The following is a 13758-nucleotide window of genomic DNA, read 5'->3' as shown; positions in this document are numbered from 1 at the left end:
AAGTAGTCAAAACATACCCTGGGATTCAATAAACTCTGTGTAGGCTTCATGCAGAGCCTACTCAAAGTGTCACCATGGACACGATGGTTGCTCATCATGCAGCATAGCACAATGCATATTAATGAGGTGTGGCCTAGGCAAGGTTTCACAGCTCACAGCAGTGTTGCTTACTGTGAAACCTCTTAGGTAAATGCAGGTAACATTTTTGTATAAAGTTGCTGGCTGCAAAAGCTTGCAAGTGAATGCAGATAGCAATTCCGTGTAAGTCCAAGCAGCTCTGGTGCATGAATTTCTGCGAAATGCCATAATGACCACCAGGACTGCACATATCATACCTCTCAATTGTACCTCATTTGGCATCTTAGAAAGTTCATGTTGCATGAAGCTCCACATTGAAAGGGTCTGTCACACATCCAGTGTTATGAAGTTTTTCACTGATATCCAGAGTAAATAGAAATGAGTCACATTAATTCATTGAAAGATCTTTTGGGTAAGTAAAGCCAGCACATTTTAACCATCATATTACCTTCCTAGTTTCAAATGCTAGTAAGCCATTAGTATGTTTTCCACATTTTGCCTTATTTGTTCCACATTATGAGAGCTACTGTTCTTCATTTTGGAGATGGACAGTTGAAAGCTATGACACAGATAGCACTGATTCTCCTCAAGGATTGTATGACAGTATGGCATTTGCTTTACCTTTCTTTAGTTTTCTTCATTTAAATTTTTTTTTGGCTACTGCTTCTGAGATGCACCATGTACCACAAACACAGGAAGCGGAGAACCTGGACCAAAAGAGTAGTAACATAGGGGATGTAATGAAACTAGTCTGTTGGAAGTGTATTGCTGCTTTGTGGACTGGCATGGCCTTCACTTTTGCATAAAACAGATACACAAAGACCTGTTAATCCAGTAATCCTGAAATTGCATTGCTAGCCAATGTTGCTCACCATTGCACACTCCTGAGAAACATATTTGCATGATGGTAAGCATTGCGCAATATTTTCAAACACTGTGCACACACCCAGTAAGCATGCAATAACTGAAATTTGTGGGGAAAACTTCAGGATACAAAATGCAATTTGCAAGAAAACCTCATTCTGCATTGGGCTTGATTTCTGGTAGTCATGGCTGGTGTTTGTGGGGAGGGAGCACACTTCTCTAAGTTCAGAGGCAGGGTATCTAGGAGTCCAAAGTATTTGTTGGACTCCTAGTTAAGCATCAGGGACCTTGGTTACTGCACAGAGACTATTCAGGCTCAGAATACAAATCTGAAGCATAGGACAGTGTTGACCAGTGCTACAGATATCCCTTGCACTGATGATCAATGTTGACACCATTTCAATGAACTCAGGAGGAGGAAGAGGGATACCCTCTACCATTGGATCGGGAATTTAGGACTGGGGACACCCCACAGATGTGTAAGTATCAATTACAGTGACTACTTGTAAGAGTTAAAAGCAGAATATAGTCAAGACTGGTATTCATAATGGTATTCTGTCTGTTCTGGTTTTTCCGCAGCTGCCACAGAGAGAGTTTTGAATGTGAGGACCCATGCCGTGAGATTGGCAAGGATGAGAGAAGCATGTGGTACATATGCATCAGAACAGTACTGTTATTATAGTATTAAACGTTAAAAACAGCTTATTTGATATTTAATACAGTTGTATCAAATTGAGCATGCATATCTCAATGGTAAAAGGAAGTATGCATGCCTTAGTCTATAGCACAAAGCAACAGTTCGATATTCTCAAATAACAGAGAGAATGCATCTTTCAACTGTAAAAGGAAACTATTCATGCATTAGTCTGTAAAACAAAATAACAGCACAGCATTAGAGAGTAGTCAGAGATTGTGGGTTCAAAAAACACCCTTCCCAAAAATATAATACTGTTAGGTTTTCATCATTATTGCACTGTAATTGCAGACCTCTCCAGCAGTGGCACAAATGGCCTGCTGTAAACTGTAATCAGTAAAATGTGGACATGCATATGTGCAATATCTGCACACATCAAGGATTGCTTGCTGCAGTCTGCAGTATAGTGTGCATCTGTTATGAACTAGGTATGAGCTGTCATGTACTTCTGCAGTGAACTGTCATTATTAAAAGTAATAAATAAATTTGTTAGGAGTTTGTAGTCTTAAAAGAAAAGGTAAGATAATAGAGTCAGATAATTGTATCAATGTGTTGTATGCCACATATGAAGTTATTAATGTTATCCTTTTTTAACCTCACCCCAACTATTATCTTCTCTTATGTTATTTATTTTTTGATTTTTTTAATTTTCTTCTTTTTTCTTTATTTTTTCCCTACAGCACAATGGGGTAGGAATAAACCTGTCCCACAGGATCTTCCTGCCCCCACTCCACTGACTACAGCACTGCTGCTCAGCACATCTGGAGCACAACCTAGCAGCACATCCTCTGCTACCCCTGCACTACCTGTGCCATCAGGTAGTTCTGCCCTACAGGACAGGCAAGTGGTTCCCTCCAGGAGCAGTGGTGGAGGTGGTGATTTTATCAGCTGTGAAGAACTGCCAGGGTTGGTATGTAGGATTGTGCAATGTACTGTTGGTACATGTCTATGCCAGATGGAGTGCCAGCTCTCCATCCTTATAGAAAATACCAGTAGGAGACAAAGATGTTGGGCACTGCAGCCATTGTTGAGGACTTGATTCACACTGTCACCCAGCTTGATGTCCATGGATCCTCAATGTCTCACCCCAACCATAGTGTTCACCCATCTCCTGTGTCCTTCACCATCCCTTTGTCTTGTCTTGTATGTCCTGTCAGTATGCTTCTGCACCTACCAAACTTACCTTACCCAGACATATCTACATTCCTTCCCCAACACCTGTCTCTCTCTCTCTCTCTCTCAAAAAAATATAAATAAATGAGCACCTTTCCCACAAAAATATTCATCCCATATATAGCTCTCTATTTTGCACACATCTTCTTGATGCACTGGATTCAGTCCAATTGGCTATACAACATGATTATGTTGTGGTCACCCCTCTCTCTGGAGGTGACATTGCAAATTCAGGTAATACTCTGCACATATAAATCATGTTGTACTGTTGAAAACAATGGGTAACTATGGTTCTTTCCTACCTCCCTTCTGCACATTCCTGCCCTGCTTTCACTTTTTTTCCCTGCTTGCTCCCCATTTCACCACTTTCCTATCTACCCATTTTTCTTTAAAGAATGATTGAGCAATGGTGCACATTGTGCACCAATTTGCAGCAATGGTAAATAGCAATATATGTAAATGTACTTAAAAGTATTATAGACACTTGTAAAAGTACTACCTACACCCATATTCAAACCCAGTACCATCTGCCTCCAATAACAATCCATTAACACCTGCTGCCACAGAGTTGTTTATGCAGCAGGTGTATCATATATTTCATACAATCAATAGTAAACATCACACAGTTTCTGAAATATTTCCCTATGTTCTTCACCCTGTTTCTCCACATTTCAGTGCAGTCCTATAATCACCATTTCTTTATGTTTTTTAAATACATATTTAAATATTATCCCTGCTTTTGAGCCTGTATGGTTTTGTTCAGATTTATAGCTCTAAGAGATTGAGAGCTAGGTTCAACCTACGTGCTCCCCATTTTCACCACTGTCCTAATAGGCCCATTTATTTTCTTTAAAGCATTTTTGCATGGGGGGTGCAAGATGGGCACCATCATGCAATAATACTTTAAAGAGAAACTGTACTGTAGAACTAATTCAAATTATTAGATGCAGATCTATTTGAACCTAGTACAATGTGGATCCAAAAAGAAGGTTATTACTGCATTAACACCTGCTGCCACACAGTCAAGTAGTAGGTATCTGTTAGAGACCCAGTAGTAACTGTTAGACTTCAGAATCCCAAAGTGCATAGGTATGCGCAATACACCTGTTTGCATTTAGGTAAGCACTGCGCAAACTCCAGCCGCATTTCTAAAGTGTAATTGTTTTGTAGTCTCTAAAATATACCTGATACTTAACCGACTCTGTGGTAGCAGGTGTTAATACACTTAATACAGTAATACATACCTTTTTTGGGCTAGATGGTACTGAGTTTGAATACAGCTTGATATGATACTTTTAACTGCTTTTTCATAACTGTTGCTGCGTGTTGGTGCATAATGTGCACCATTGAGCAATAATTCTTTGAAGAAAAGAAATGAGGAAATTAGAAAAGTGGTGAAATGGAGAGCAAGCAAGGGGAGAAAAAGTGAAAGCAGGTCAGAAATGGGCAGGAGGGAGGTAAAGATCCAAAGCTATCCATTTTTTCAGCACTAAAAAATTATCATATTATATGACTTTGTAATGTCAACTCCAGAGAGAGAGTTGAACACAACACAATTATGTTATATAGCCAAATGGACCAAATCAAGTTGTCAAGAAGACATGTGTTTAAAATAGAGAGCTATGTATGGGACATTTTTTTTTTTTGGGACAGATGCCTTTTTTTTTTTTTTTTTTTTTTGGAGATATACATATATATATATATATATATATAGAGAGAGAGAGAGAGAGAGAGAGAGAGAGGAATGTTGGGGAAAAGATGTAGGTATGTCTGGGTCAGATAGGTTGGGTAGGTGAGGAAGCAGACTGATAGGACATACAAGACAAGACACAGGGATGGTGAAGGACACAAGAGGTCAGTGAATAACATGGTTGGGGTGAGGGCGGGGACATCGAAAACCCATGAATGTCAAGCTGGGTGACAGTGAGAATCGAGTCCTCACCCACTGAACCTGAACAGAACAGAATACTATTATGAATACCAGTGTTGACTACTTTCAGCTTTTAACTCTTGCAGGTAGTCACTGAAATTGATACTTACACATCTGTGGGGTGTCTCCAGTCTTAAATTTCCCATCCAGTGGTCAAGGATATCCTTCTTCCTCCTCAAGATGTCATTGTAATGGTGTTTACATTGATCACCAGCACAGGGGATACCTGTAACACTGGACACAGCCCTGGCAACACTATCCTATGCTTCAGATTTGTATTCTGAGCCTGAATAGTTCCTCTGCAGTAACCTGGGCCCATGATGCTTAATTAAGAGTCCAAAAAACACTTTGGACTCCTGGACAGCCCACCTCTGAGTTCAGAAGCATGCTCCCTCAACACAAAAACCTGCCATGCCTACCAGAGATCAAGCCATAAGTAGACTGAGGTTTTCAATTGAATTGCATTTTGTATCCTGATGTTCTCCCACCAATTCCAGTTATCACATGGTTACTGGGTGTTTACATAGTGTTTGAAAATGTTGTGCAATGCTTACCATCATGCATACACAGTATTTGGGAATGCACAATGGTGAACAGCATTGGCTAGCAATGCAATTTTAGATTTATTGGATGTACTGGTCTTTGTGTATGTGTTTTAGGCAAAAGTGAAGGCCACACCAGTCCACATAGCAGCAATACACTGCCAACAGGCTGGTGACATGATATCCCTTATGTTACTACTTTTGTGGTCCTGATTCTCCACTTCCAGTGTTTGTGATACAGGGTGCATTGCACAAACAGTGGCCAAAATAATTTAAATGAAGAAACCTAAAGAAAGGGAAAAACAAATGTTGTGCTGTCATACAGTCCTAAGCTCTGAATATCATGGCATGACTTGTGATGTTCACCATACATTTGGACAGTAAAATCCTGTAAGAGATGTTAGAAAGTAATCATACACAATGCAGTTTCTTACTTCACAAACCTCACAAGAGATAAACTTCTGACATATTGATGCTATCAACTGTTGAACTTTCTAAGGCCAATATAAGTTAAAGATGGGTTCATAGGGTTACCACCTGTCCCACTTTGTGAGGGACAGTTCCTCCTTGGGCAGTTGTGTCCTGACAAAAAAAATTGTAAAAATGGCAAATGTCCTGAGATTTTAGGACAAAATTATTTCCTATATTTTATGTAATAGTTGCATAAAACAGTTATTCTGTATCTAAAATACCTAAATGTTATAAGAAACAGAATAAGCAACTAAAATGCTACAAGAATAAGCTTTTATTTAGGCAAAAAAGTTAAGTTCTATCCCTTGTACTGACCGTGGGTATGTGTCGGCCTGTAAAATCTGATGTTTGTACCAAAAATGTCCCACTTTGGCCATTTGAAAAGGTGGCAACCCTATGGGTTCAGGCGCCTAGGCAGCGAGACATTTCCCTGCGATACATTTTGGCTGGGGACACATGGCTGAAGTGACATTCAGCTGCAGAGAAATATGGCTGTTTGAAAATTCCATGTGGGCAAAGAGAAGAATGTGTTGTCATACCTACAACTTCAATAACCAAATTCACAGGGGGAAAACAAACAGCCATATTTCTCTGCAGCTGAATGTCACTTCCGCCATGTGACCCCAGCCAAAATGTATCACAGGGAAATGTCTCACTGCCTAGGCGCCTGAACCCGTTAAAGATACAATAATCAGTTAAACACCACAAATGTAGATATACTAAGCAGTAAGTTAACTATGCACTCTGAGCATCAGACACCAAGCTTTTGTCTCCCTGAATCCAAAACATAGAAAACCAGGGATATGGCACAGATACCATCACTTGAACAGGGTGTTGAGTGGTGGTCATTACAGTTTACAAAGGGATAATACACATTGTGGTTTCTGAATTCACAACCCTTACAACAGCATTCATTATAAAGTTGTGACATTTGGATGCTCTCAACTGTCTATTTCCAATGCCAACATAAGTCATAGATACAATAAACAGTTCTCCAACACAAATGCAGATATAGCAAGCACTAAGTTAGCTATGCACCCTGAGCATCAGACACAGATTTTGTATCCCTGAATCAGATAGTTAGAACACATGGATATGACACAGTTATCATCACTTGCACAGGGTGTTGTGTGGGGGAGTAGGAAGCCTAGGCTGACTCAAAAGGTCAGTAATTGTGTATAAGTAAGAAGGCAGATATTTGGACAAAACAACAAATGGATAGATAAAATGATTAACTGTTGTGTGTGTGTCTGTAGGAGTCCTCCAGGTGAAATTGGTGTGTGAGTGTATACATGAACATAGGCACGCTGAGTGCTAGCTCTGCATCTTGTTGTGTTGGACAGGCATGCGCTGTGCATGGTAGAGATGGCAGTTCATCATTGTTGCCCCAAATCACTCTGCCAGGAGTTGCACTGGCTCATTGACATCCAGGAGCATGCTCAGATACAGTGCTGCTACTGGAACATCACTGCTGTCTGCTGGAAGAAGTCCCTTCATGGGAACACCCAGGACCACGTCCCCTTGGCCTGCCACATCTGTGTGTGGACAACACAGTCACTGATGTAGCACTGGAAGTACTGCCACTATGGGAGTGTAATTGGGTATGGTTACATTGGCTGACAGCAGATGATATGGCTGACCTACACCCATGAGGATGCCATTCCCCTCCCAGGAGACATTCCATCACAGATGCTGCTCATTCCAACATGTCATTCATCCGATCTTGTGAATCGGAAACACAGTGGAGGCAGTCACACATGTCAGACTGTGCTAAATCCACAATCCTTAGTGTTTGTCTGGAGCACCTATGGGAATGAGCATGTGCCTCCTGTTAAAATTTGCAATAGTATATACTCCTGACAGATACCCATAACTAGTTCAGACTGGTAGGACATAGATAGAAGATCACACATGTTGCATAATGTTCACATATTTAATACTTATTTAATATTGCCCAGATAAATTGCTTGTAAACTAAATCAAAAGCTTTATGAAAATGTAGAAACAGGGCAGAATGCGAGGTCTGATACATTTTAACCAGCTGTATAATATTTATATAAAGTCTTATATAAGGTCTGGTTGCTTCCTATATTTCACAAATACTACCTGCATAGGTGGTATTAGTCTTTCAAAGCAGGCCCATTACCCTTAATAAAAGGGCACTTGTTATATAATCTCTTGGTCTAAAGAGGCATACAATAGTTATAATAGCAGTTATGTCAGTTTTTAAAAAGCTTTACAAAAGTCAGTGACACGATTTTCTGAGCTTGTTACTTTTCCAGCAGCCACAAATTAATAGCTGTACCAGTTTCCACTGTGGGATATTTTAAATAATTTTACATCTTGGTAGATATTACACCCTACAAAGTGGTCTAAGTTAGCTGCATCAGGAATATCCATTACCATTATATCATTTATGTCCATAATAGCAGCATGAGCAGATCTGACCTTTCAGATGTCATATTATGCTTTCAGGTGCTTTCACATTAATTTTAACCTGCTTGTGTGGTTAGAACTATTTAGCCTGTGTAGGTGGCCCTTGGTTTTTGTTTTGAGATTCCATGGCTTCTCTTTCTTGCTGCATTTCATCCTATTCTATTCTCATTCTAATTGCGTGATTCAGGGGGTAAGACTAATGATGGAAGGAACTAAGTTCTTCCTTTCAGTTTCTTAATGTTTTGTTAGTCTTTCCAGTGCCTTAAAAATATTCCTTTCAGACTGAGTACCTCTCTTGTTTCTAATATTAGTGTTCTAAAATATTATAAGAACCTCACCCAAACATCAGTGATGCTCTGTAATCTTCAGAAGTCTCCTAGACAGTTGAGATATGGGAATGTGAAACTGATTCCTCAATGAAATAATGAACTTACTGAATCCCCCCCCTCCACATGAGACAATAGTAGCATAGCTAGATTCTTTTGAATGCAAAGCTTTTCAAATGTCATTTAATAATATTTCTGTCATTTACTCTGAATAGCTGCACAGATGTCAGAATGAAAAGATTTCTCTACAGGAATCCTGTTTATAAGTGGGATCAGCATTGAACTGAAATCTAATTATCATCCATTTTAAAAGCACTGTCCTGGTGAAAGTGGTAGCAAGCTGACCAGGGTAGACTAGGTTTATCATTTCCAGCCAAGAGCCCTCAGTTCATCCTGTGGTTTCCCCAGAGATTCCTAGGTAAGATGATATAAACCAACTGTCATATGTTGGGTATACCCTGGTGATTTCTGCCAGAGGACTGTACTTATGTACACCTTCTGTGTAAGGCACCCCTGTGGTATCCTTACAAGGTGCTTAAACTTCCTCAACTGACTCCACTCAAGAAAAAATCATAGGCTGCACTCAGGGGTACTCAGAGGACCTCTTGGATTACTATGCACCACAGTGCTCTGTAGAACAGTGCACATTACCTCTGGACTGACAAACTGAGGTAATGGTCCTCGTACCAAAAGTGGTAGGACAGCAAGCCCTATTTAAAGAGAGGTCACTCTCCTAAGCCTACAAGAGAAATCTTATGCCAGGGTGTTGGTAAGGAAATTCTATACAATAACTGTGTCTCTGATTCAAAATAAGCAATGCAGATTCTATCCTGGCCATAGAACAGTGGGTTGGCTCTTTGTAGTTAAAAACTGGAAGTGTCATGGATGTCTACAGACATTTTAAAGAGTTGGATTAGGTATAATACCACAGACTGGAGTGACCTACGGGAAGTATTACAACAGTAAATGGGTTTCAGGGTTGCTGTTGTGTTCCATTCTGTCCTTGCACTTGAAGAGTAAGAGTTTTATTCACATCCTTACATTAAATTAAATGTGAGAAAATTGTCTATGATTTTGCCAAGACTCTAGCAAGATTATATATTTCTCCACTTGCTTATGATTTTCACAGATGGGATATCAAGGTACACCCAAGGTCTGAAGTCCATCAAATGTGGGAATATAAATGTAGCTTCTTATCCCATTTGGAGGTGTGATGGTTGCATCTTTGTGGTTTGCAAGTGCTGTTGACCTCTAAGCCTCAATTGACTGTAATTTCTGCATCATTGTGGTTTACAAATGCAGTTTCCATCTAAGCCTCTGTTGGCTGTAATTTCTGGTGCACACCAGAATACTTCAGTGTTGAATGCCAAGTGACTGGCATAAAAATCAGCATTTCCAAGTAGGATGTTCTGTCCTAAACAAATGGATTGCTCTCTTCATGTGAGGAAAACAGCTGATTGTCTTGTTCAAAACTGAATGTAGATGTGATTTGAAGGGTGACCAATGTGCTGGAAGACACAGTTGGCATAATGGTTAAGGTCTTTGCCTTCAGGTTTGATCCTGACCTCTGACCAATGCCTGCATGAAGTTTGCATGTTCTTGTGTGTCTGTGAGCCCACTCCCTAAAAAAAAGTGGTGTTTCTACATCAGACTCTCTCAAGAGTGGTGTTGTGTGCAGCAGCAAAGACTCTAGATGGTATCTATCAAGGGAAGACTTGTATAGATCAAATACTTTGGACATAAACTGTGGTGAGCAGTATCCTCTAAATAGGAAAAATTGGATCACTGTCTGCATGCCATGTCAAGGGCTAGCCACTCAAAGGTGTAAAAATTGGTTCTAGATGATTTGGTTGCATTGACTAATGTCAATGTGTCTATGCAATGGAATTAGTACTGCCAGTGTCATACCCAAATGTGATAGGAATGTGAGGTGATTCATAGTGTGAATCTCAAATCGAAAAGCAATATATGTCTCTTACCTCACCTGTGATCATGAGCTTTGGATAGTTACTGAAACAAAGAAGTTTTTGATAGAAAAAAATATTTCTTTGCAGATCGGCTCATTTTCATCAACTAAAATTGCCTTATTAAAACAAGAGTGCTGGTGTCAGACAGTTTAAATTTGGTTGAAATGTTCACCTATGACATCTGCATTATCTGAAATGAGTCCAGATTAGTTAACTAAAAAAACATTTTTTTGGGGGGGTTGTAGATTCACAAATACTGATCTGTCATTATAATCACTGCTTTCCTTGAGCAAATGTCATGTAAATTGAATACACCAAAACAGAAACTCCCTTCATTGATGAAGTTTTGTAACTCTATGTAAACTGTCTTGGCCAAGTGATGTTTAACTTTTATGTCAGCTGAGGTTTCGGCTTAGTACCCTGCAAGAATCTGAGCTTTTTCTTAAAATGTTTGAGAGTTTGAAATATGCTCTTTTGTTTAATGGGGAACATAATCCCTCCAAGTTTCATGTTATGGCACTACAATGCACTTGTGCTATTACAGTACTTGCTATTGTCGCACCTTGTTTTTTTGCCTTCATATATCTTATGTGCCAGACTGAATCTTCCCAGTCAAATGAACAGGAAGTGGGGAGGGGGACTGGTTTAAGCTTATCTTGATATTAACTATTTTGCTGACAGTAACCCGGGTGACCCAGTATCAATTAACAACTTGAGAACTGTAATGCTGACAAGGGAGGGTAGAGGGAATGATTGGCTGAGTCCAACCCACACATCCTGGAAGGAAGAAGGAAGCCTATTTTGTTCCATGACTGGCTCATACATGAAGCAGAGACCCAACAAGTAGCAATTGGGCTGTGATTGGGCTGTGATGTCCATGCTCACATAAGCACCAATCAAAACGTAGCTGCATTTGATAGGCACATGAGACTGTGTACACGTATTGGGATGGCATTATGAGAAAATGCAGATGTCAGAATGCCATACTGACCAGCAAGTAAGGCAGTGGAAAAACAAACAATGCTGTTTGGCTGACTGGTTGACAGCATTCACATCACTCAACTCTCATTCCAAGCCTTTGGTTGCTGAACAAGATAAGTCACCATAAAAGTTAATTTGTTTATGGAACCCAGGAACTCTTTTCACAGGGTGTAGTAGGGTACACACAAACCAGAATCATCAAGGAATGAATGAAAAGTGAAGTGGCTAAGGGAGGCTGGTGATCAACAGGTGTGAGGGCAAAAAATACCACAAAAATAAGTAAGTGCACTTGCCAGGGTTCCTTGTGAGCAAATTGATCCTTAATGCTAAAACCCATTCTGTTCCAGCCCAGTGGAACAGGTAACAAGCTGAACCCAGCAGTTAAGTTGATTGACTATAGGCAGGATTCAGTAAACCCTGCACAGCTCCCTAAAACCATGTTCATGTCACAGTACAAGGTGCACAAAATAGCTCTCTGATTTGTATTCAGTAAGTGGCTCTATATGATATGTACAGCTGTGCAAACATGGTAAACAGCATGGCATGCTATTTACTGCATAAGCAGCTGAATTGAATGCTATTCAACAAATTCAAGATAGTGGAGCTATTCATGAAGCCATTAAGCAATAATGTGCACTCGGTGTAGTCTTCTGCATTGCATTTCAAAGCCTATTGGAATAGAACCACAGAAATTATACTAGAGGGAAAGAGTGTTAGGAGCTGCTGCTGTTCTTCTGCATTATGTGGAACAGACTCGAGTCTATGTTGCTGCTGATAGACCTCAGGTAAAAAGGAGAACTGGGCTTAGACACTGTTTGTAGATCAATATGTATGTATACCTTTAAGAAGCTTTCCATGGGCTTGCACGTGTATAAATACTGAACATGTGCGAGCCAGACTACCATTTTGTAGAGAGGTGTTGGGATGTAAGCACGCATGTATGTAATGGTCTGTCATTTAATCAGTTTGTCTATATTTTATGTTGCTGCTATCCATCCTAATGTGTTTCTGTATAATAAAGCATATATATGAACTATCCTGCCTGGTCTTCTTGTATCATAACATAGGATGAGCGATATGGTGTCAGAATAGGATCCAGAATCAACACCAAGAGGCACTCAGTTAATGCTGGAGAAATATAGAGGAATGGATCATCCCTACTACATGTATAACTCACAAAACAGGTCAGAAATTAATTCCAGGTACTAAAACTTGCTTAAATGATTTGTTATTCTAAGAATATAAAAAGAAATACCCAGAATGCTCAAAACAAATTTCTAGTTAAATGAAATGTCCAAAACTGTGACATATTGATAAAAATATTCAAAATAGTTACGAACATGTTTAAAATAATGTCCGAATTGCATAAAATGTATAAAATAAGGAAAATGACTGCATTTTTTGATATGTGCTACTTTTTTCGCATTAATTAAAGCTATTCGAGATATCCGAGGTATACCGAGTGTTCACAAGTTTGTGCAGTATTGCAGTACTGTTAATTCGCAAAATACAGGTATTTCAAAGCATATTTCACAAAGTGCAGTTTTTCAAAGAGTTTATTGTGCATTAGAATGGTATTACAAGTACCTGGTGTGTGTGCATGTTAATGCATAATTACAAGGGCCATATTTCAGTGTGTTTAAGCATACTTTGTTTGCATGGCTGAAGGATTTTGAAAACCTGGTCCACTTGTATTTGATAATAATATTGCAGAAAATTAGGGAGTGTTTGAGCAAGAGTGATATTTTCATACAAGCTGCATTTTCTGACAAAGATGCATGTACAAAGGCATTTATTCTGCTTAATTTAGGAGATTCAGAGGTCATAGAAAGAGGCCATTTGTTTGTATATGCACCTGTTGTGTTTGCAGGAGAAGGAGAACACCATCATATAGTGGTACCGGCTGAAACAAAGGAAGAACCTGAGTGCTTAAAATGCAAATTTAGAAAAATGTGTAACTCCCAAATGAATACTACAATGGAAAGGCACTTATTTTACATAAGGGATCAAAAGCCTGGGGAAACTTTTGCAGCATATATAACTGACTTGAGGAAACAAGGCTAAAATGTGCAGATTTAGTGATTTAAGGGATGTGTTGATAAAAGACAGACTTGTGTGTGGTATTAAAGATGATGCTGTGAGAAAGATTTTGCTTCATGACAGTGATCTGAATACGGCTATTGAGATTTGTCAGATATATGAGCTCACAGAAAAGCACACAGATATGCTTACAAATGATAAATGCATGCTTTCAGTAGCTTCTAGTACTAATGCTGATAGTATTCAGCATGTGGTT

The sequence above is a fragment of the Protopterus annectens genome, chromosome 2.part2 (genome assembly GCF_019279795.1).
Source record: "Protopterus annectens isolate FY-2018-M chromosome 2.part2, PAN1.0, whole genome shotgun sequence".
NCBI lineage: Eukaryota > Metazoa > Chordata > Ceratodontiformes > Protopteridae > Protopterus > Protopterus annectens.
Note: the sequence above shows the minus strand (reverse complement) of the source record.